The sequence below is a fragment of the Palaemon carinicauda genome, chromosome 5 (genome assembly GCF_036898095.1).
Source record: "Palaemon carinicauda isolate YSFRI2023 chromosome 5, ASM3689809v2, whole genome shotgun sequence".
NCBI classification, from domain to species: domain Eukaryota; kingdom Metazoa; phylum Arthropoda; class Malacostraca; order Decapoda; family Palaemonidae; genus Palaemon; species Palaemon carinicauda.
The window spans coordinates 76,471,469-76,496,270 of NC_090729.1; the positions used below are offsets into that span (position 1 = coordinate 76,471,469).

At 42.3% G+C, this 24,802-nt stretch overlaps 1 long non-coding RNA gene across 1 annotated transcript in view; it reads left to right on the forward strand.

Annotated features, from left to right (window-relative positions):
• Nucleotides 1-22,381, forward strand: part of LOC137641345 (uncharacterized) — a 37,884-nt gene extending 15,503 nt beyond the window's left edge. Inside the window, exons 2-3 of the long non-coding RNA XR_011044493.1 lie at nt 8,827-8,905; nt 21,623-22,381. This is a non-coding gene — a long non-coding RNA (uncharacterized lncRNA). The remainder of the gene's footprint in view (nt 1-8,826; nt 8,906-21,622) is intronic.
• The last annotated feature ends 2,421 nt before the right edge of the window (nt 22,382-24,802 follow it).

The window sequence follows — 24,802 nt, forward strand, 5'->3', positions numbered from 1 at the left end:
TGTAGCCACTGGGTCAGTTCGGACTCGCTGCAGTCCTCCGACGACTGCACACCTCCTAAGAGAGGCAAAGTGGTACCGCAACAGGCAGTAACTCCGTCTGTTGCCGCACCCGCTGTTTTAGACCCTCAGTCACAACGGACAGTAACTCCGTCTGTTGCCGCTTTTGTAGACCCTAAGTGGTCTTTACTGCAGTCTATGCAGACTCAGTTAGCTGCGGTTATGCAGGAGTTTCGTGCGGAGAAGGTTGACGCTGCACCCGTTAGCCTACAACCTGCCACGGTTGTGCGCCCAGCAGACGCTGAGGCTGCCTGCTCCCACACTCCAGCTGTGAGAGCTCCTCCACCCATGCGCAGTCGACCCTGCCAGACGCATGCTGATGTTCACAGACGCATGGAACCCTCCGTTGCCGTGCGTGAGCTACCACAACAACAGGAGGGTGGAGTTAGGCTGCCGTGTTTTGACGCGGTGCGTCAGCCTCCGCAACCCACGGTGGTCTCCGCTATCCTTCCACAGTCGGGAGTGGACGCTTTGCGCACCCACTCAGCTTTGGTTGTTGCCAGTTCTCAGACTGACCAACAGTGGCATGATGTTGGGTCCAGTGCAGCCACGCATGCACCCGTGCTGCCGGACTCAGCCGTCCAGCCCACTCCGTTGCCTCTTCCTCCTCAACATTCAGATGATGGTATCTCTGATGATGACGAAGCTGCACATCTTGACGACCAACACTCGGACATCGAAGAACCCAAGACCACGCTTCCCTCCTTAGACTTTAGGAAAGTGCTTGCGCTGTTCAAGGATTTATATCCGGATCAGTTTGTGTCTGCAGCACCCCGCTCGCCTCCCTCTGAGTTCACTTTAGGCATGCAGTCAGCAGCTCCTGCCTTTACGAAGCTCGTACTCGCTCGCTCGTCCAAGAGAGCTTTAAGGGTACTGGGAGAGTGGTTGCAGTCCAAGAAGCAACTTGGGAAGACATCCTTCATGTTTCCCCCGGTCAAGCTTGCTTCCAGATTTAGCGTCTGGTATGCCACGGGAGAAGTTCTCGGCTTGGGAGTTCCTGCCTCTGCCCTGGGCGACTTCTCAAGTCTGGTAGACTCTCCTCGTAGGCTGGCTATGAGACGCTCCAAGATTTGCTGGACTCCTTCGGATATGGACCATCTTATGAAGGGAGTTTTCCGCGCATTCGAAGTCTTCTTGGACTGGTGTTTGGGAGCGTTGAGCAGGAAGACCTCCCCTTCTGATAAGGAAACTTCCATGCTCATCATGTCCTGCATGGACAAAGCCATTCGGGATGGTTCTAGTGAGCTTGCGGCTTCTTTCGTGTCTGGGGTCCTCAAGAAGCGAGATCACCTTTGCTCCTTCTTGTCAGCTGGAGTCACCCCATGTCAAAAGTCGGAGCTTATGTTTGCTCCACTCTCGAAGTGTCTCTTCCCTGAAGAGTTGATCAAGGAGATTGCTGCCTCCTTGATCCAGAAAGACACCCATGACCTGGTGGCGTCATCCGCACGCAAAGTCACCCCTTTGCCCTCCGTACCTAGACCCAGGATGGACACTCCAGCGTCAAGGTTCATTCCGCCCTTTCGTGGCAGAGCCTCCAGCAGAGGAGGTGCTCGTGCCGGAAGTCAACGTGGGAGCAAGAAGAAGGGTTCCAAGTCCTCTAGAGGCAGAGTCTGACTGCCACCTTCTTCAGACAGCAGTGGGAGCCAGGCTCAAGAACTACTGGCAGTCCTGGGAGAACAGGGGCGCAGACGTACAGTCTGTGAAGTTACTCAGGGAGGGGTACAAGATTCCATTCTTGCGCAAGCCCCCTCTAGCAACGACTCCCATCAACCTCTCTCCCAGGTACAGAGAGGAGGACAAGAGGCTAGCTTTACAGCAAGAGGTGTCTCTCTTACTACAAAAGGGAGCGGTAGTCATAGTCCGGGACCATCAATCCCCGGGCTTCTACAACCGCCTCTTCTTAGTGCCGAAGAAGACAGGAGGGTGGAGACCGGTGCTAGACGTCAGTTCTCTGAATGTCTTTGTCACAAAGCAGACGTTCACCATGGAGACGACAAAGTCGGTTCTAGCATCGGTCAGGAAGGAAGACTGGATGGTCTCGTTAGACCTAAAGGACGCTTACTTTCACGTCCCCATCCACCCAGATTCCCAACCTTTTCTAAGGTTCGTTTTCGGGAAGGTTGTATACCAGTTCCAAGCCCTGTGCTTTGGCCTAAGCACGGCACCTCTAGTTTTTACCAAACTGATGAGGAATATTGCCAAATTCCTGCATTTAGCAAACATCAGCGCCTCCCTCTATATGGACGACTGGCTTTTAAGAGCTGCGTCAAGTCGTCGCTGTCTGGAGAATCTACAGTGGACTCTAGATCTGACCAAGGAATTGGGTCTCCTGGTCAATATAGAAAAGTCCCAACTCGTCCCATCCCAAACTATAGTATACCTAGGAATGGAGATTCAGAGTCAAGCTTTTCGGGCTTTTCCGTCGGCCCCCAGAATCAGTCAAGCCCAAGAATGCATCCAGTCCATGCTGAAGAAGGACCGATGTTCAGTCAGACAGTGGATGAGTCTGATAGGGACGCTTTGATCACTGGACCAGTTCATCGCGTTAGGGAGACTCCACCTTCGCCCCCTTCAATTTCACTTAACTGCTCACTGGAGAAAGGACAAGACGCTAGAAGCGGTCTCGGTTCCTATTTCCGAGAAGATGAAGTCGTCACTGACTTGGTGGAAGAACAACATTCTCCTCAGGGAGGGTCTGCCACTGGCTGTTCAGACCCCCGACCACCTTCTCTTCTCGGACGCATCGGACACGGGCTGGGGTGCGACGTTGGACGGTCGGGAATGCTCGGGCACGTGGAATGCGGTTCAAAGCGAGTTGCACATCAACTGCAAGGAGCTACTGGCAGTTCATCTGGCCTTGAGAAGCTTCAAGTCCCTCCTTCTAGGCAAGGTGGTGGAGGTGAACTCCGACAACACCACAGCCCTGGCGTACATCTCCAAGCAAGGAGGGACTCATTCAATGAAGTTGTACGAGATCGCAAGGGACCTCCTCACCTGGTCAAGAGATCGAAACATATCCCTAGTAACGAGGTTCATTCAAGGCGACATGAATGTCATGGCAGACCTCCTCAGCCGGAAGGGTCAAATCATCCCAACAGAGTGGACCCTTCACAAGAATGTATGCAACAAACTATGGGCATTGTGGGGCCAACCCACCATAGATCTGTTCGCAACCTCGATGACCAAGAGGCTCCCAATTTATTGTTCACCGATTCCGGACCCAGCAGCAGTTCACATAGATGCCTTTCTTCTGGATTGGTCCCATCTAGACCTTTATGCGTTCCCCCCGTTCAAGATTGTCAACAGAGTACTGCAGAAGTTCGCCTCTCACGAAGGGACAAGGTTGACGTTGGTTGCTCCCCTCTGGCCCGCGAGAGAATGGTTCACCGAGGTACTGCAATGGCTAGTAGACGTTCCCAGAACACTTCCTCTAAGAGTGGACCTTCTGCGTCAGCCGCATGTAAAGAAGGTACACCCAAGCCTCCACGCTCTTCGTCTGACTGCCTTCAGACTATCCAAAGACTCTCGAGAGCTAGAGGCTTTTCGAAGGAGGCAGCCAGAGCGATTGCTAGAGCTAGGAGGACATCCACTCTCAAAGTCTACCAGTCGAAGTGGGAAGTCTTCCGAAGTTGGTGCAAGTCCAAATTAGTATCCTCAACCAGTACCTCTGTAACTCAGATAGCTGACTTCCTTTTATACCTAAGGAAGGAAAGATCCCTTTTAGCTCCCACGATCAAGGGTTACAGAAGCATGTTGGCAGCAGTCTTCCGTCACAGAGGCTTAGATCTTTCCAACAACAAAGATCTACAGGACCTCCTTAAGTCTTTTGAGACCTCAAAGGAGCGTCGGTTGGCCACACCAGGTTGGAACTTAGACGTGGTACTAAGATTCCTTATGTCAGCAAGGTTCGAACCACTTCAATCAGCCTCTTTTAAAGATCTCACTTTGAAAACTCTTTTCCTCGTCTGCTTAGCAACAGCTAAAAGAGTCAGTGAGATACACGCCTTCAGCAGGAACATTGGATTTACATCTGAAACGGCTACATGTTCCTTACAGCTTGGTTTTTTAGCCAAAAACGAACTTCCTTCTCGTCCTTGGCCCAAATCGTTCGATATTCCAAGCCTTGCTAATTTGGTTGGAAATGAACAAGAAAGAGTACGATGCCCGGTAAGAGCTCTTAAGTACTATTTGAAACGGACTAAGCCATTACGTGGACAATCAGAAGCTTTATGGTGCGCCATTAAGAAACCTTCTTTACCAATGTCGAAGAATGCAGTTTCTTATTATATCAGACTTTTAATTCGAGAAGCTCATTCCCATCTGAATGAGGAGGACCATGCTTTGCTGAAGGTAAGGACACATGAAGTTAGAGCTGTCGCAACTTCAGTGGCCTTCAAACAAAACAGATCTCTGCAGAGTGTAATGGATGCAACCTATTGGAGAAGCAAGTCAGTGTTCGCATCATTAAACCTTAAAGATGTCCAGTCTCTTTACGAGAACTGCTACACCCTGGGACCATTCGTAGCAGCGAGTGCAGTAGTGGGTGAGGGCTCAGCCACTACATTCCCATAATCCCATAACCTTTTTTAATCTTTCTCTTGAAATGCTTTTTATTGTTGTTTTTTGGGTTGTCCGGAAGGCTAAGAAGCCTTTCGCATCCTGGTTGATTTGGCGGGTGGTCAAATTCTTTCTTGAGAAGCGCCTAGATTAGAGGTTTTGATGAGGTCCTTTAGTATGGGTTGCAGCCCTTCATACTTCAGCTCCTAGGAGTCGCTCAGCATCCTGTGAGGATCGCGAGGCTCAGTAAGGAAGACGTACTTAAAAAGGCAGAGTAATTGTTCAAGTCGACTTCCTTACCAGGTACTTATTAATTTTATGTTTGTTATTTTGAATAACTGCTAAAATGAAATACGGAATACTTAGCTCTTAATGTTAACATATATGCTGGTCTCTACCCACCCCCCTGGGTGTGAATCAGCTATATGATCATCGGGTAAGTTTAATATTGAAAAATGTTATTTTCATTAGTAAAATAAATTTTTGAATATACTTACCCGATGATCATAAATTAAAGGACCCACCCTTCCTCCCCAATAGAGACCCAGTGGACCGAGGAGAAAATTGGTTCTGTGTTGACATCGAGTACTTGAGTACCTACTCGATAGATGGCGCTGTTGATGTACACCCCCACCTGTATAGCGATCGCTGGCGTATTCCGCCCGTAGGTTTTTCTGTCGGGCAGCAGAGCTGACAGCTATATGATCATCGGGTAAGTATATTCAAAAATTCATTTTACTAATGAAAATAAAATTTTTTCTCAAATCTACTAAATCTATTGGAGATTGTTTCATTGTCATACCATGTGACCATTGTGTTGTCCTTAACCCTGTATAGGTATCATTATTTGACCACACCTTGAGTAGGTATCGTGGGTCAACCTCGGGTAGAGAAATTCATAAAAAAATTTGTTTACAAATCAATTCGCAACCTTTTAACACTTTTACCCCCAGGCTATTTGGAACTTTCCAACCCTTAACCCCCAGGGTTTTTTTTTTCAAGCGCATTTTGCAGCATATATTTTTTAAATGGCTCTAACAGCCTTAATTTTTGTCATAGAGAGGTCAGGTTGGTCTCATTTTTTTTTAAAAAATACCTGAAGTTTCTCATAAAGTTATAAAAAATATGCAAATAGCAGTTTTTTGCAAGGACATACCAGTACATCCATGGGGGTAAAGGGATGAGTTTTTGAAACGTACCAGTACGTCCTTTGGGGGTAAAAGGGTTAATAGCAAGAACAAATTTCAAGGAATACAGTATTTTAATCTTCAAAAAAAAGTAAATAAAAGCCAAGTTCAAAATAAATATTAATTACAAATAAATTAAAGAAATTATTATACAAAAAAAAAATGACTACAAAATAATTCACCTAAAATCTAAATATGGAAATAAACTAAAACTATTCTTAGAACTTATTCAATAATAATTGAGCATCATTTGCCGAGATTCATGTTTCCTGAAATGAGAAAATATTTATTTATTTATTAATTTTTTTTTATTTAATTTTTTTTTTTTCTGCTAGAAAAATCTATCCTCTTTTCAACATTTTTTTGGGGGTAGGTAAATGACATAGTTAGTGGCTGGAATTTTTACTGGATATTGTATTATTATTGTACAACAAAAATGTGTAAAAGAATCTGCACTTGGATATTTATTTAATGTTTTATAAAGGGGAATTTTTTTTTTTCCCTCATAGAGCTATGCCAGGTTGTGTCGGATAGGCTCGCCAAATGGCCGCCAACCACACCACCCTGGAAGGTCAGATCTGCTACCTGAAATGGAGAAAGAAATGTCAATATCAGCGAGTCATTTACTTATATAATTGTTCGAGGATTTGCAGAAAAATATTATGGTTGCTAGAATGAAGTTTATATATTATTTTGCAATTTAAACAAATAAAATAATCATAATTAAGTTTTCGTAAAGATACAAACTTACAAATACAGGAGAAATTATAAGTCGTTTTATAAAAACATTCGGGGTAGAAGACATTCACAAATACTTTACAATAATCCTTTTAGTTTTATACACACCTAAACACTACTGCACATTCAATAATTATATAAAAATTTTATATTACACAACTTGCCTTTATTAGGTATTGATGGGTCGAGCTCAACCCGAGGGTATCTCAGAAATAGCACAAGGAAAAGGGCTGGGATGAAATGCGTCCTCTCCTGACTGCTGCACACAGTGAACTGAGGTCTCGCAGGTCAATATCGCTCACAACCAGTACAGATGAAAAATTATGGCAAAAAAACTTTTTTTTTTTTTTTACCTCTTCGTATACGACCCACCACACCTATCCACGGTTTAGAGAGAGCTCCGTATGAACCTTAGCATAGAACATGGTCTTTCTCCTTGCTTTCACTTCAAATAAGTGCATAAGCTAACTTCACGGGCTTGTATTCCTTCTCTCGTTATGAGCATTGCAGATTGGTCTTTGTAATCTTTGGTTTCTGCTTTGTAGCAAAACTCAAAATCCATCAATCATTAATTCCAGGTTGTCGTCATTTACAGTTTCTTCACTCGGGGAAGTAACTGATGATCTGGAGGAGTTAATTTGTGTCCTGTAAGCATGCTAAAGTACTACCTTGAGATAACTCAAACTGCCAGACCTAGGTAACAGAATCTATTCTGAAGTACATGTAGAGCATACAAGGAGAGTCATCAAGAATACAATCCCCTTTTGGCTGCAGGAGACTATCAATAAAGCATTACCTTCGAGATCCCTCGGCTCATCAGGCTAAACTAGGTGTGCGTTGTTGAGATTAAAGGAGTTGGTGCTACTGTAGCCTTCAAGAAAATTCTCGTCGACTCAAGTTTTAGACGCGGGAGTATGGAAGCATCGGACCCCCTTTTGTGCGCATTATTTGCGGGATGCACTAAGGAGCCTTTGAATACATATTCGCTGGACCTGAAATTGTTGCTCAGCAAGTCATGTTCTGACTGTAGCTCCTCTGCAGGACAAAGTATTGTGCCCAAGATGACGGTTACCATGTAAGTCTAGGATGAGAGTGAGAGTCTGGAGCCTTTGCTCTCTCTTTTCCTCTCCTTTTGGGGCATAGCTGTTGTGATCCCATGGAACTGGATGGATGCTGGTACAGGCAAACAACATTTATAGCTAACGGTTTTTCTGTTAATGTTGAAATAGAAGTGTTCATTCATTCCACCATCCTCCTTTTGAGGGGGAGGATGTTACTTAACAGATTTACTAGTCTGAGACAGGGAATTTTTAGTGCAATAGTATTGGTTTCCTGGTCTTTGAACCTACGGTACATTTGACCTTGGTTCGTGAGGTGTCTAGGATGCCAGGTTCCTTACATTATCAGGTCTGAGCATAGCTATTCAGTTTGGTAATAGGGACTTCACCCACCCAAGTCATATTAAAGGACGAAGGTTGCTTGTACTCGTAGGGGGACAAGCCGCAAATTTTAAAACTAATACGTATTTTCCCTTTACCTACTCACACATCGAATAGTCTGCCCTATTTTTCTGTCTTCATACACCTGACAAGACTGAGATTACCAAAAAATTCTTCTTCACGCAAGGGTTAACTGCTGCACTGTAATTATTCAGTGGCTACTTTCCTCGTAAGGCTAGAAGAGAAACTTTATATGGTGAGCAGCTCTTCTTCGAGAAGGAGACTCCAAAATCAAACCATTGTTCACTAGTCTTGGGTAGTGCCATGGCCTTCCACTGTCAGGGATTAGAATTGTCTAGCTTGAGGGAGCACTCGGGCACACTATTCTATGTTTATCTTCTTTCCTCACGAGGAAGATTTCCTTGTTGGAGCCCTTGTAAGGGTTATAGCATCGTACTTTTCCAACTAGTGTTATAGCTTAGCAAGTAATAATACTGTATTAATAATACAAACCTGACTCCTTAAAGTTAACTTTCTGCCTTCACCTAAGTCCGACACAGTCGAATTGAAGGTTCTTTGTACCGGCAGAAGGGCCGGGGCTGTCCCTCCACCAGCTGCTAACTACCTGCTAATGCGCTTAAATCAAATCTCATTTTAAAGAACTCAGGTTTGTATAGTTAGGAAAAATACAAATTAGTTTTAAAGAATGTGATACAGTATTAAAAGTCAAATATATGGGTCTTGAACATTCACACGATTGCCTTGAGAGTTCCCCTGTTATGCATTGAGTAAGATTTATTGCTAACATCACTTAAAATGCAACTAGTAATTTATTTTCTTTATTGCAGATGAGCCAAGGTCTTCCCTTATGTATACTCGGGTGATGTCTGAAGTGACCTGTGGCCAACTTATGCAAAACATGTCAAGGTGAGTATTGGGAGAAGTGTATTGGATAAAATTCCAATCATGTCATGTTTGCAGACATCAATACATCATAAGATACAGAAATGCTACTGTATAATACATTTCCATCTTTTGCTTCCTCAGTCAACCTTTTATCAATCTTTCACATCCTTCCACCTGTCTGTCTTACCTGACCTGTCTATTCTGGGACTTGCTTCATCTCTGTTGTACATTGAAGTATATACTTTGAGATACTTTGAGTCGTCAACCTTCCAGTCAAGATTTACCCTCGGAAACTTAGGCCTGCTTTTGTTCGCACCCAACTTTTCCATTTTTCAATATTAATCTTACCCGATAATCATGTAGCTGTCAACTCTGTTGCTGACAGAAATCTACGGTCGGGATACGCCAGCGATCGCTATACAGGTGGGGGTGTACACAACAGCGCCATCTGTGGTCAGGTACTCCAGTACTTCTTGTCAACACCACCTCAAATTTTTCCTCTATCGTGCCTCCGGCTAGACCTACATGGATACGCTGTTGATTCTGGAGTTATTGTTCACGATTTGGTGATGTATTTGCTCTAGAGTTTAGCCTTCGCTATTCAGGAAGCTTTATCATTAGCTTAGCAAGTTTTTTGGAATTAATTTGATTTAATTTTGGTGACGAAGAGAGTATGAACTCTCTTTCACTTTTAAATGGCCGACCCTTCCCTTAGTCGGAAGTGTTGGTGGCGAAGAGAGTATAGACTCTCTTTCTTAATTTTGCTTAACAAAGTTATAGATTTATTTTATATCTCTCCGCCTTTTATAGGCCTCTTCGATTAACTTCCTTTTATTATAAACTTATTAAAATTAATTTTTGTTTGTTTATATGCGACCTTTCCTAATAGTAGGCGGTCTTTTCTTGGAACCGAAGTTAATTAACATTGAGCCCGTCATTTCGTTTTTACCTGTTAACATTTTATGCTATTTTAATGTTTTTGAAAGAATTTCTTTGATAGTCTCGTACTGTTTTCAAAGTTGAACTAACGTTTTGTTTTGTCTCTGCAGTTGTTGACATTCAGAACGTTCAACTTGCGCTCTATCGTTACGATAGAGAGAGAATTTTCACGGTTTCACGTTGCAGTAAGAGTAAACCGATTCTAGCGTTTTGTTCATTCTTTCTTAGCTTAAATGGTTTTAATTCTAATAAAGGAACTTTTTATTTGGGAAATCTTTCAGTTTTTTTCCTTTAACAATAATATGTTTTAACGATATATATAATTGGGCTCATCTCTCAGGTTCTAAGTCAAAAGAGAGAGAGAGAGAGATAGAGACGGAGGGAGAGAAAGGAGGGTAAACGTTTCGTTCAAGCGGGTAACGTTGTTATCGTTTTTGCTCTTCTCCCTAGTCTCTTTAGGGGAAGAAGGTAAACGTTTCTAGAGTTTTATTCTTGTTCCCAGGCTTTTTGCGGTGAGAGATTTTAAACGTAGTTTATTTGATCTAGTGTTTAGTCTCTTTTCCAGCCACTGAATTATTTATCTTTCATTATGTTTTTCTGTTACATTGTAATACTGTTTTCGCGATTACTAACTTTTAATGAAGGATAGAATTGCGTGTTTCAGGTACAAACCACTTAAAGTTTCGAGTTCAGTGAAATAAGTGCAAACAGAAAATCAAAAGTGATAAAGTGATAAGCGCAAAGTGTTACAGTGTTTCGTTCGAGGGTTCGTCTGTTCGTGCCAGTTGTTCGCCTAGTCTGGGACCTCTTACAAGCTCCCAAGCCCAGGGGAGAAGTAACGTCGAAGGACTTATGGGTTCATCAGGCCTTGATCGACGAACAGACGTTTCCCTCCGTGGTTTCGGGTGTAACCAACTCACGTAGCCGACGTGATCACCCCACCCACACAAAGACGAGAGAGCCCATTTATTCCTCGTCTGCGGAAGAGGTTTCTCGCAGAAACCATGGACCAAATCTTGCAGCTTTTAAGTGCAAGTCGGTCCCTTCCGCGCAAGTCCAACTCCTAGGTGTAGCCATTAGCACTGGGTCAGTTCGGACTTGCTGCAGTACGACAACTGCACACCTCCCAGAGAGGCAAGGTGGTACCGCAACAGGCAGTAACTCCGTCTGTTGCCGCACCAGCTGTTTTAGACCCTCAGTCTCAACGGACAGTAGCTCCGTTTGTTGTTGTCTTTCATAGACCCTAGTGGTCTATGCTGCAGACAATGCAGTCTCAGCTTGCGGTTTTGATGCAGGAGTTTCAGGCAGAGAAGGTTAGCACACCTCCTCCTGCGAGCGCTCTCCACCTCTGCGCAGTCCACCCTGCCAGACGTATGATGTTGAGGCTCCTCCTGCCTCCATGCGTGAGCTGCCGCATTGGGAGTTGCCAGGTACCAGCGCTATGCAGCAACCTCCTCTTACCTTGAGGCAGGAGCCTCTTGCTATGCGGCAACCTCCTCAACCCTTGAGGCAGGAGCCTCATGCGTTGAGGCAACCTCCTCCACCCATGAGGCAGGAGCCTCATGCGTTGCGGCAACCTCCTCCACCCATGAGGCAGCAGCCTCATGCTATGCGGCAACCTTCTCTACCCATGAGGCAGGAGCCTCATGCTATGAGGAACCTCATGCTATGCGGCATCCTCCTCAACCCATGAGGCAGGAGCCTCATGCTATGCGGCATCCTCCTCAAACCATGAGGCAGGAGCCTCATGCTATGCGGCATCCTCCTCAACCCATGAGGCAGGAGCCTCATGCTATGAGGAGCCTCATGCTATGCGGCATCCTCCTCAAACCATGAGGCAGGGACCTCATGCTATGAGGAGCCTCATGCTATGCGGCATCCTCCTCAACCCATGAGGCAGGAGCCTCATGCTATGCGGCAACCTCCTCTACCCATGAGGCAGGAGCCTCATGCTATGCGGCATCCTCCTCAACCCATGAGGCAGGAGCCTCATGCTATGAGGAGCCTCATGCTATGCGGCATCCTCCTCAAACCATGAGGCAGGAGCCTCATGCTATGCGGCAACCGCCTCAACCCATGAGGCAGGAGCCTCATACTATGCGGCATCCTCCTCAACGCATGCGGCATGAGCCTCATCCCTTGCAGCATGAGCCTCATCCCATGCAGCATGAGCCTCATACCATGCAGCATGAGCCTCATCCCATGCAGCATGAGCCTCATCCCATGCAGCATAAGCCGCACGCCATGCAACATGCTCTGCTTACCTTACAGCATGCTCTACATACAGCATGCTCTGCATACAGCATGCTCTGCATACCTTACCGCATGCTCCTCAGTCACACATCTTTGGTTGTTGCCAACTCACAAGACTGTCAAGCAGTTTCATAACGTTGCCTTCTGGTCTGCTGCTTTTGCACCAGTGAAACCCTCACTGAGAGAACTTAGCTTTTCTCGGATATGGTTCCTGTAGATGAGAAAGTGCTATTCTCCCTCCTTCTGATATTCCCTTGAGGACTCTGTCATTTGGAGAGGAGCCTTTAGCTGCTTAGCCTCCTATGGACTTTTATTTAAGCATAACATGCTTCCAGGGAGGGTAATGGTTCCACTTCAGTCGCTAACCCCGTCTGTTACCACACCTGCTCCCATAGACCTTGAGCTTTGTTGCAAGACATGCAGTCCAAGCTTAGTCCTTGTTAGAGGATTTTTTGTTTACGGAGTCAGTGTGTCACTGGGAAGACGTTCAACAACCAGCAGAAGTGACTTGTTGTGACGCAGTGCGGCAACCTCAGCAACCCGATAAGGAGTTGTCTGTACGACCCAGACAGTCTAGACAGCTTCGGGTTGTCGCTGTACTTCCTCGCTTCCCCATGGTTGACAGTTCACAGACTGTGCAGCAGTACCATGATCTTGTGTCCGGCTCCGTCAGACGACTGGCTTTTAAGAGCTCCCACAAGTCGTCGCTGTCTGGAGATTCTCAGATGGACTATGGATCTGACCAAGGAACTGGGCCTCCTGGTCAATTTTGAGGAGTCCCAGCTCGTCCCATCCCAGACCATTGTCTACCTGGGTATGGATCTTCAGAGTCGAGCTTTTCGGGCTTTTCCGTCGGCCCCAAGGATCTACCAAGCCCTAGAATGCATCCAGAGCATGCTGAGAAGGAACCGATGCTCAGTCAGGTAGTGGATGAGTCTAACAGGGACACTTTCATCGCTGGCCCTGTTCATCGAGTTAGGGAGACGCCACCTCCGCCCCCTTCAGTATCATCTAGCTGCTCACTGGATAAAGGACATGACGCTAGAGACGGTCTCAGTTCCTGTTTCCGAAGAGAGGAGGTCTACTCTCACGTGGTGAAAGAACAGCTTTCTTCTCAAGGAAGTCTACCTTTGGCTGTTCAGAAACCCGACCGCCGTCTCTTCTCTGACGCATCAGACACGGGCTGGGGTGCAACTTTGGACGGACAGGAATGCTCGGGAACATGGAATCAGGAGCAAAGGACACTTCACATCAATTGCAAGGAGCTGTTGGCGGTTCATCTGGCCTTGATAAACTTCAAGTCCCTCCAGCTTAACAAGGTGGTGGAGGTGGACTCTGACAACACCACAGCCTTGGCTTACATCTCCAAGCAGGGAGGGACTCATTCGTGGAAGTTGTTCTAGATCGCAAGGGACCTCCTCATCTGGTCAAAAGATCGAAAGCTCACGCTGGTAACGAGGTTCATTCAGGGCGATATGAATGTCATGGCAGATCGCCTTAGCCGGAAGGGTCAGGTCATCCCCACAGAGTGGACCCTTCACAAGAATGTTTGCAGCAGACTTTGGGCCCTGTGGGGTCAGCCAACCATAGATCTGTTCGCTACCTCGATAACCTAGAGGCTCCCGTTGTATTGTTCTCCGATTCCAGACCCAGCAGCAGTTCACGTGGATGCTTTTCTGCTGGATTGGTCCCATCTCGACCTGTATGCATTCCCGCCGTTCAAGATTGTCAACAGGGTACTTCAGAAGTTCACCTCTCGCAAAGGGACACGGCTGACGTTGGTTGGCTCCGCTCTGGCCCGCGAGAGAATGGTTCATAGAGGTACTGCAATGGCTGGTCGACATTCCCAGGACTCTTCCTCTAGGAGTGGACCTTCTACGTCTACCTCACGTAAAGAAGGTACACCCAAACCTCCACGCTCTTCGTCTGACTGCCTTCAGACTTTCGAAAGACTCTCAAGAGCTAGGGGCTTTTCGAAGGAGGCAGCCAGAGCGATTGCCAGAGCAAGGAGGACATCCACTCTCAGAGTCTATCAGTCTAAAGGGGAAGTCTTCCGAAGCTGGTACAAGGCCAATGCAGTTTCCTCAACCAGTACCACTGTAACCCAGATTGCGGACTTCCTGTTACATCTAAGGAACGTAAGATCCCTTTCAGCTCCTACGATCAAGGGTTACAGAAGTATGTTGGCAGCGGTTTTCCGCCACAGAGGCTTGGATCTTTCCACCAACAAAGATCTACAGGACCTCCTTAGGTCTTTTGAGACCTCAAAGGAACATCGGTTGTCCACTCCAGGCTGGAATCTAGACGTGGTCCTAAGGTTCCTTATGTCATCAAGATTTGAACCTCTCCAATCAGCCTCTGTTAAGGACCTCACATTAAAAACTCTTTTCCTCGTGTGCTTGACAACAGCTAAAAGAGTAAGTGAGATCCACGCCTTCAGCAGGAACATAGTTTTCACATCTGAAACGGCTACATGTTCCTTGCAGCTCGGTTTTTTGCTAAAACGAGCTTCCTTCACGTCCTTGGCCTAAGTCGTTCGAGATCCCAAGCCTGTCCAACTTGGTGGGGAACGAACTGGAGAGAGTACTTTGCCCAGTTAGAGCTCTTAGGTACTATCTAAAAAGGTCATAACCTTTGCGAGGACAATCAGAAGCCTTATGGTGTGCTATCAAGAAGCCTTCTCTTCCAAGGTCTAAGAACTCAGTTTCTTACTAATTCAGGCTCCTAATTAGGGAAGCACATTCTCATCTGAAGGAAGAAGACCTTGCTTTGCTGAAGGTAAGGACACATGAAGTGAGAGCTGTGGCTACTTCAGTGGCCTTCAAACAGAACCGTTCTCTGCAGAGTGTTATGGATGCAACCTATTGGAGAAGCAAGTCAGTGTTCGCATCATTCTATCTCAAAGATGTCCAGTCTCTTTACGAGAACTGCTACACCCTGGGACCATTCGTAGCAACGAATGCAGTAGTAGGCGGGGGCTCAGCCACTACATTCCCATAATCCCATAACCTTTTTAACCTTTCTCTTGAATACTTTTTATGGGTTGTACGGTCGGCTAAGAAGCCTTCCACATCCTTGTTGATTTGGCGGGTGGTCAATTCTTTCTTGAGAAGCGCCGAGGTTAAAGGTTGTGATGAGGTCCTTTAGTATGGGTTGCAGCCCTTTATACTTCAGCACCTAAGAGTCGTTCAGCATCCTAAGAGGACCGCTACGCTCAGTAAGGAAGACGTACTTAATAAAGGCAGAGTAATGGTTCAAGTCGTCTTCCTTACCAGGTACTTATTTATTTTATGTTATTTTTGAATAACTAATAAAATAAAATACGGGATACTTAGCTTCTTTGTTAACATGTATGCTGGTCTCCACCCACCACCCTGGGTGTGAATCAGCTACATGATTATCGGGTAAGATTAATATTGAAAAATGTTATTTTCATTAGTAAAATAAATTTTTGAATATACTTACCCGATAATCATGATTTAATTGACCCACCCTTCCTCCCCATAGAGAACCAGTGGACCGAGGAAAAAATTGAGGTGGTGTTGACAAGAAGTACTGCAGTACCTGACCACAGATGGCGCTGTTGTGTACACCCCCACCTGTATAGCGATCGCTGGCGTATCCCGACCGTAGATTTCTGTCGGCAACAGAGTTGACAGCTACATGATTATCGGGTAAGTATATTCAAAAATTTATTTTACTAATGAAAATAACATTTTTCAAATGTTGTCAAACTCTTAACTACTTCTTTACTGTTCACCATTAGCTTTGTTTGTGTTACTTTAATTTTTATTCCTCTCCTTTCCTTTCCACCATCTTCTCTTTCTCTGACTTTACTCTCTCTTCATTTTGGTAAGAGATTGCAAGCTCATCCACATTCATCCATCCACACAGTGCCACCTTATCACAAAATTCTATCCTTTTGTATATTCTCACCCTGGTGCTCAGCATGTAACGATGGTATAAGCTAGAAAACCTATAATTTACGACCGAAGAGTAACTGGTTTATCAGGCATGGAAGAAAAGCTTGAGAGAACATAGATGAAAATGCTAAGGTGGTATATGGGAATATTTTGTCAATGTTTTGAAAGATTGCAAATTTAAGGAATAAGTAGAATGGCAGACGTCGTGAAGATTACCTAGATGATAAGAGTGTCAGGATCGAGTGTGTGTGGGCACGTGTTGAAGATGGATGGTGGGGAGGGAGTGAGGAGGGCTTGGGAGGAACCTGTAAGGGGGGAGAAGATCAAGAAGGAGGCAGAGAATTAGATTTCGAGATAAGGAGTAGGATGATCTGGAGAGAAGAGGTTTGGTAGAAGAGGATGCCTTTGATTTAAGGCGTTGCAGAGGGTTCATCAGGCGACCGACCCCTTAATGTTGGGATAACTTAAGGGTAGTAATAGTAGTAACGGGTTTAGGTGCGGCAAATTGTGGCTGCCAGTGCCCAGACATCCTGAACCAGTGTTTAACTTCTTTCAAATATGTATCCCTCTCCCGAATTAGGTCCAAAGCCCACATCATGCTGATTCTCTTGGCATTCTGAATCATAGCCGGCATCATCGTCTGTCAATCTTTTGTTTTTTAATCAATTTAACATTCTAATTTAGCCTAGTGAGGATCTTCAAAATAAAATATTTTTTTTTATGAATTAGCCACTTAGTACATTCTTCCATCTGTCATGCAACATTTTCTTTCTATTCATTCCCAATGCTCAACTTTTGTAATTGCTTGCAAGAGTATGATACCTTTAGTGTCTTTTCATTGTCCCCAAAATATTACCTACAAACACATTCATTCAACAAGCATTCTCCATTCATTTTTTCATTGCAAATACCCTTTTTTGTCACTAAAACATATCTTGGTACACTTCGTTGTTCATCCTTAAGAATTAGATATAAAGATAAAATCCATTTCTTGTAGTCTTTCCCAGAATTGTCGCTGTCTTAGTAAAAAAAAAAGAAGCTTAATATCTGACTTGGAAAGCAAAACTTTTGCATAGTATACCTCTGAGGAGCTTTTAAGGTTTAAAGGCCACTGAAGAGTGGCAGAGGCAAGGGACAGTGATATTGCCCCATCAAGCAGGACAATGCCCTACAGAATAACCATATATACATATGATCAACACCCAAGCTAGGACCAAGGATGGCCAGGCAATGGCTGCTGATTACTAAGCAGGTAGACTTACAGGCTCAAAAGGATGATGAGGTTGCAGATGGTACAAGTAAGTACCGAGCTTGAGCAGGACTCAAACACCAGTCCAGGAGATCGCTAGTCATATCACGGTTCACTTATCACTCCCTCAATGTATCGCAGATTTATAAATTCATGTAAATCTACACCCCGAACTCCTCTCTCTATCGCAGTTTTCCGAGAGCAGATATGTGTTATGTTTTTCACATTTTAATTATTCTTTTATGTGCTGGTGAGGAATGAGGGGGGGGGGAGATGTAGGGGTAGAGAGGGGGGATGTTGATGAGGGAGAGGTCTAATTGGTGAGGGATCTATGGTTTTCTATACTGACACTCAATGAGTGAGCGAGCTAGGTTTATTCCTGGCATTCCATGCATCTCTTTTTTTTTCTCTGGTATATTCAGCAATAACTATACCTTAGAAATGGTGCTAGAGGAGCATTTCACAAAGTGACACAGGTCGTGCCCGGAAATAGATTTTTCCTTCGTCAATATCCCTTTTTTGGGTCTTTAAATTAATGAAGTAAATTACAACAATACCACATATACTAGTGTAACACTTGCAATCCAGCATATTGTGCGAGCACTGAATTTTCTTCAATGAAAAATAATTTCACCACTTATTTTGTGTATAATGCAAGTTCGGTTTTTCTATTGAGACTAAATCAAAATAGATAAACGTCTTTTTCTCTCTACCTCTGTATCGCAACTTCTGGTTCAGTAAGTTAGAAGAGCAAATGAGAATGAATGATGAAATAATTGTTACCAAAAGAAAGTAAACTGCCAGTTTGTAACCAATTACCTTGGTTGCTACAAATGATGTTAAGTAGAATGACATATTACTTATAGAATTATAAGAACAATTCAATAATTTCCAAAGCTTTTTAAACAAGAATCATGAAATTGTGCATCAGCATCAGATATGAAACACCTCTAAACTTTGATATGCCATTAAAATTGACAGTAAATGAAATGAGAAAAGTAATTTTAAAAAACTACTGGTATATACTTTGATATGGTAAAATAGAAATATTCGTTCAAGTAATGATTATCTCTTAGCTTGAAAAATAATCAGTATTTTGCTTTAATCAACTGATATGGAAAGCATAGACTTAGTCTGAAAGAGCTTACAAGCATTAACATAGTCTGAAAGAGCTTACAAGCATAAACATAGTCTGAAAGAGCTTACAAGCATTAACATAGTCTGAAAGAGCTTACAAGCATAAACATAGTCTGAAAGAGCTTACAAGCATTAACATAGTCTGAAAGAGCTTATAAGCATAAACAATAGAAAAGACTTACAGTATATTTGCTGTTTTTATTTTGTAATCATCATCATCATCATCATCTACGCCTATTGACGTAAAGGGCCTCGGTTAGCTTTCACCAGTCATCTCTATCTTGAGCTTTTAATTAAATACTTATCCATTCATCATCTCCTATTTCACGCTTCATTGTCCTCAACCATGTAGGTCTGGATCTTCAAACTCTTCTAGGGCCTTGTGGAGCCCAACTGAACATTTGGTGAACTAATCTTTCTTTGGTAGTGCCCAAACCATCTCCATCTACCCCTCATCGTGATCTCGTCAACATATGGTACTCAAGTAATCTCTCTTATAGTTTCATTTCTAATCCTGTCCTGCCATTTAACTCCCAATATCCTTCTGTAGGCTTTGTGCTCAAATCTACTAAATATATTAGAGATTGTTTCATTCTCATGTAAATAGAGTAACACCGATCTCACTAAACTGATGTATAGTCGGATTTTTATATGCAGTTTCAGGCGATTTGATTTCCAAGTTTTACTTACTTAGCCACTGTCTGATTTGCTTTTTTTCAATCTTTCACTAAACTCTACTGTTTTGGAGATCATAGTTACTAAATGCTTACAAGATTCTACCTCATAGTGAACCCTCGTTTATCGCAGTAGATAGGTTCCAGACCCGGCCGCGATAGGTGAAAATCTGCGAAGTAGGGACACCATATTTACCTATTTATTTAACATGTATATTCAGACTTTTAAAACCTTCCCTTGTACGTAGTACTGTTAACAAACTACCCTTTAATGTACAGAACACTTAATGCATGTACTACAGTACCCTAAACTAAAACAGGCACAAATATTAAAGGCGATTTTATATCATGCGTTTCCTCAACACGCCAAAAAGCACGATAAAAAATGGCAACCAATGTTTTGTTTACGTTTCTCTGATCATAATGAAGAAACAAACGCATTTACTGTACACATCTGTGTATAGGTTAGTTTTGCATCGATTATATTGATTATTCAGTACAGTATGTTGATTTTGTTATTACCAATATGTATATATATATGGCTTATGAAAAAAATCCGCGAAGTGGTGAATCCGCGATGGTCGAACCGCGAAGTAGCGAGGGTTCACTGTAATCCTTTTTCCTTCCTATGATATTTCATCTAACATTGCATACTCCATTCTCATCTGTCGTTCTTCTACTTATCTTCAGCCCAACCTCATTTGATATTTCATGCATTCTGGTAAGCAAGCATTGCAAATTCTGTAATGTTCTGCTAACAAGGACAGCCTCATCAGCATACTCTGGTCTGCTAAATTCCTATCACCAATCCAGTCCAATCCTTCTCCACCATCTATGACTGTTCTACACATCACAGAATCCATGAGGAGAATAAACAACATAGGTGACGACACATTCCCTTGGAGTACTCCGCTGTTCGCTGGAAAATCGCTTGATAAGACTCCACTAACATCAACTTTTAACTTGCTATGCTCATGAACAGACTTAATCAAATTCACATATTTAAGAGGAATTCCATAGTAATGCAGGACTCTCCACAAAATTGGCCAGTGCACTCTATCAAAGGCTTTTTCAGTCCACAAATCCCATCAAAAGGGGATTTCTATATTCAACGCTTTGCTGTACAACATGTCTCAAAATGAAAATCTGGTCAGTGCAACTTCTACCTTTTCTAAATCCTGCTCGTTCATCTCTCAGCTTTTCATCAATCTTTCTCCAGTCTCTTTAGATTAAGCATATTATATACCAGTATTTTCATGACTCCTGTACAGTAAGTGTTATGCCTCTGTAATTATTGCAATCAGTCAGGTTTTTTTTTTTTTTTTTTTTTTTTTTTTTTTTTTTTTTTTTTTTTTTTTTTTTTTTTTTTCTTCTTCACTCTACAAGAAACTGTTGAGCTTGAACCAGGCAAGGAAGTTTCCAATAGTCATTCTAGAAAATTGTCCTGCCCCTTGCCTCTGCCGCTTGCAAGTGGCCTTTAAACTTTAACATTGATGAGGAAGGCATTAGTGTACAAAGTTGTAACCCTGTTAGTGTGTGATTTTCTTGTGCAGTAGAATTGGCAGAACTTCAGAAGTTCAAACTTGCAATGAATGTTTTTATGTTGACCAGAGTGACATGAATCTGTCTTCATAGTTTATATATGACAGATCTGTTTTAATGTTGTTGCTGATCTTGACACTTTATATCCATTTATCAGTACTTCTCATATAGTTTATTTCCGTTTCTTTTCCTCACAGGTATTTTTATGTGTTAGAGCCATTGGGCTTACAGCATCTTGCTTTCCAATTAAGGTTGTAGCTTAGCAAGAAATAATCATAATAATAATGATAAAAATGAAGATGATAATGAAATGACTGTACAATAATAATAATGATAATAATAATTATAATATTAACTCTTTTACCCCCAAAGGACGTACTGGTACGTTTCACAAAAGCCATCCCTTTACCCCCATGGACGTACCGGTACGTCCTTGCAAAAAAATGCTATAAATTTTTTTTTTTTTTCATATTTTTGATAATTTTTTGAAAAAATTCAGGCATTTTCCAAGAGAATGAGACCAACCTGACCTCTCTATGACAAAAATTAAGGCTGTTATAGCAATTAAAAAAAATATACTGCATAATGTGCTGGGAAAAAAAATAACCCCCTGGGGGTTAAGGGTTGGAAATTTCCAAATAGCCCGGGGGTAAAAGGGTTAAGGCTGTACATCTCACTCCCTCTTATAGAAGTGAAAAATGGTCGGGTATGTACTGCACAGTATGGCGTCGGTTTGAAAGGATGTGTAAACAGTTGTACAGTATTCATCATTGTCTTATTTTTTCTTTGAATCATCATTGCTATTTGTATGTCTTCATCTCTTTGTTGATTTACCTTTTTGTTTGAATTTTAACTATTCTCAACATTGGGTCATTCCATTTGGAACTTTTCTCAACCAATGTTTATGGCCTTGCTAGTTTCATCCATGTAAAGTAACCTGTTTGAATAATTAAACTCTTCAACTTTAAAAGCTGAAATAAGAAAGGTTGGGACAGTTTTGACAATTTTCCTTTTATTACAGATATTTTTTGATAGATGAGCACTGCCAATGGAAATTCTCGAGCTTTTGGAGGACATACAAGATACTGTATATAAAGTCGTCGCTCCTATTATTCAAGATTTAAAATCATCGCTTCTAATATTTATAACTAATTGTTCATATTTACCATGTTTTCTAGAATGTGTTTGATTTAGAATAATTTTTAATATGAATTCAATTTAAAATCAAGTTTTCAATGCAAATTTGGCAGATACATGTAACTGTTGTCTTTTTCTTGAATTTCATTGAAATTAATGTAAAATACAATGTACTCTTAGTTAAGGTTACAATTGCCTCAAGATCTTCGATAAAAACATTGTAGATGAGGGAGTAGTACAATTTCAAATTGATCACTCGAGTAAATCTGACACAGAAAAATCTTAAGTAAACATTTCTTAATACTGTAATACATTCTTAAAATCTTGTGTTTGTAGCAAAAAAAAAAATAATAATAATTTAGCTTTGTAAAGAAATCTAGTCAAGCTAAGGGGATAGTGCATTTTAAATTTGTAACTGGTGGAATTGAATGCAATATTTCAATTTTAATGTTTTGTAAGTTCTTATAGAATCATTCGATTTTACTTCTTTTTTTATCAAAATTACTGGAAACTAATCTATTGCATTTTCTTTATATATTGTCTTTATGGGATTTATTATTCTTACAGAAATATTTGGTTTGTTCAACTTCAACATGTGAACTACAATAACCTCTAACACGATTTTAAAATATTTTAAAAAGATTTTGCTGGTATGTTTTTATTTTTGTGCTCAAAGAACATAAAATTCATTTCGTTGTTTGTGTTGTAAGTTTTATTCTTAGGCGGATACAAACTTCTGAGTCATTTATTTGGGGTAACTACAGTAATCATGTTTTCTACAACCGGCCTATCAAAATTTTGGTTGATTGCGTCATGCTTTGTTGCTGGGTAAGCACAGCGTATGCACAAGGAGCAGGAGGACACATGCTCACAACATCTCTCCACAACGCTGCTGGCCGCGAAGTGAAGAGGTTGTGCTCTCACTTCTCTATAATCGAGCCTTTTGCATTCATTTCCCTACCCATTTAGTGCTGTGTTCTCTTGTGTTTTCTTTCTTAATTCAGTCATATGAGTTACTATTCATTATCTGTAAGTTACAAGTGAGTGCTTATGTCTGGTAAAACTCGGTGTTTACATTCTTGCCCTGGACAGGATAGCGACTGTTGTGGCATTCTTATGAGCCGGGCAGACATAGACACACATCTTCTTTGTCTCTTTCGCCTAGACAAGAGATGTTCAAGGGCATCTCCATGTAAAAACTGTAGGTTGTGAACTTCTCCCAATGGGAATATTTTTTTTCGTCATAGGAAGCTTAACAATATTTTTACTTTACTCTTTCTCCTCCCAACGGGATTTAGAGACAAATGTCATTCTATGCGGCGAGAACCTCCATTCAGTTTTTCATATTGAGAATTCCCTGTAACCTTATCTTCAAAAGACACGCACATCCAGGCGAGTGTCAGATTACGCACAGCGTGATCTTGAGGAGCCACATCCCAGCACATCAACCAGAATGATGGAAAATGGACAGGCATGTTCAACAAGGTGCTTCCGTTGGAGGGACTTTAGAGTTGAGACTACCATCCCCACTGAGTCGTGGGGCATCCGTGGTGGAAGAGGAAAGTTTGCAATTCCCATCACGTTCTCGCAAACTAGGTTTGCCTTATAACTGGTGGCCCTAAGCATTGGTTTCCTCTACAGAATCTAGAGGGATCTTTAGAGGCTTATGATGTTATTATTAGTATTACTTGCTAAGCTACAACCCTAGTTGGAAAAGCAAGAAGCTATAAACTCAAGAGCTCAAACTGGGCAAATTAGTCCAGTGAGGAAAGGAAATAGGTAAATAAACGATATGAGAAATAATGAACAATTAGAATTAAATATTTTAAAAACAATAACATATAAACCATAAGAAGAGACTTATGTCAGCCTGTTCAGCCTAAAAACATTGGCTGCAACTTCAAACTTTTGAAGTTCTACCAATTCAACTAACCGATCAGGAAGATTCTTCCACAACCTGGTCACAGCTGGAATAAAACTTCTAGAATATTGTGTAGTATTAAGCCTCATGATGGAGGAGGCCTGATTATCAGATTTAACTGCCTGCCTAGTATTACGATCAGGATGGAACTGTCCGGGAAGATCTGAATGTAAAGGATGATCAGAATTATGTAAAATCTCATGCAACATGCATAATGAACTATGGAATGATAGTGCCAGAGATGAATACTGTATCTAGATCAGGAATAAGAAATTCAATAGACTAAGTTCCTGTCTAACGAATAAAAATGAGAATCGGCAGCGTAAGCCCAGACAGGAGAACAATACTCGAAACAAGATAGAGTGAAAGAACTGAAACACTTCTTCGGAATAGATTGATCACTGAAAATCTCGACTCTCAATAAACCAATTTGTATTGCAATTAAAGAGCACACAGATCTAATGTGTTTCTCTAAAGTAAATTTGCTGTAGAGAATTACACCAAAAATTTTAGGTCACATAATTCAAGAAACCTTATAAATGCTGCAGTCTGGATGTTGAGGAGCCTCTGTCCTTGACCTACGGGTGCTTGAATCATACTTTGAGTTTTGTTAGGATTCAACTTCATACCCCATAAATTGCAGCAACCCTAGATCTTCATTCAGGAGATGGAATTGATGCAAAGAGAGTAGCATCATCTGCTTATGCAACAAGCTTGTTTTCTAGGTCAAACCACATGTCATGTGTATATAGAATGAAAAGTAATGGGCCAAGAACACTACCCTGTGGAACACCAGATATCACATTCCTATACTCACTATGGTGCCCATCAACAACAACTCTTTGCGATCTATTACTTGATAATTCAATAATAATGCTCTGAAACAACCCACCCACTCCCAACTGTTTCAGTTTGAAAACAAGGGCCTCATGATTAACATGGTCAAAGGCAGCACTAAAAACAAGGCCCATCATACAAACTTCCTCACCACAATCAAGGGATTTCTGTAAAGCATGGAAGATTGTAAGAAGGGTATCATATGCTCCAAGGTCTTTACGAAAACCAAATTTCAAACTAGGGAACAGATGATTATGACGTTTTGCCAAAAGACATTCAAAAACTTTAGATAATATGGGAGTTATA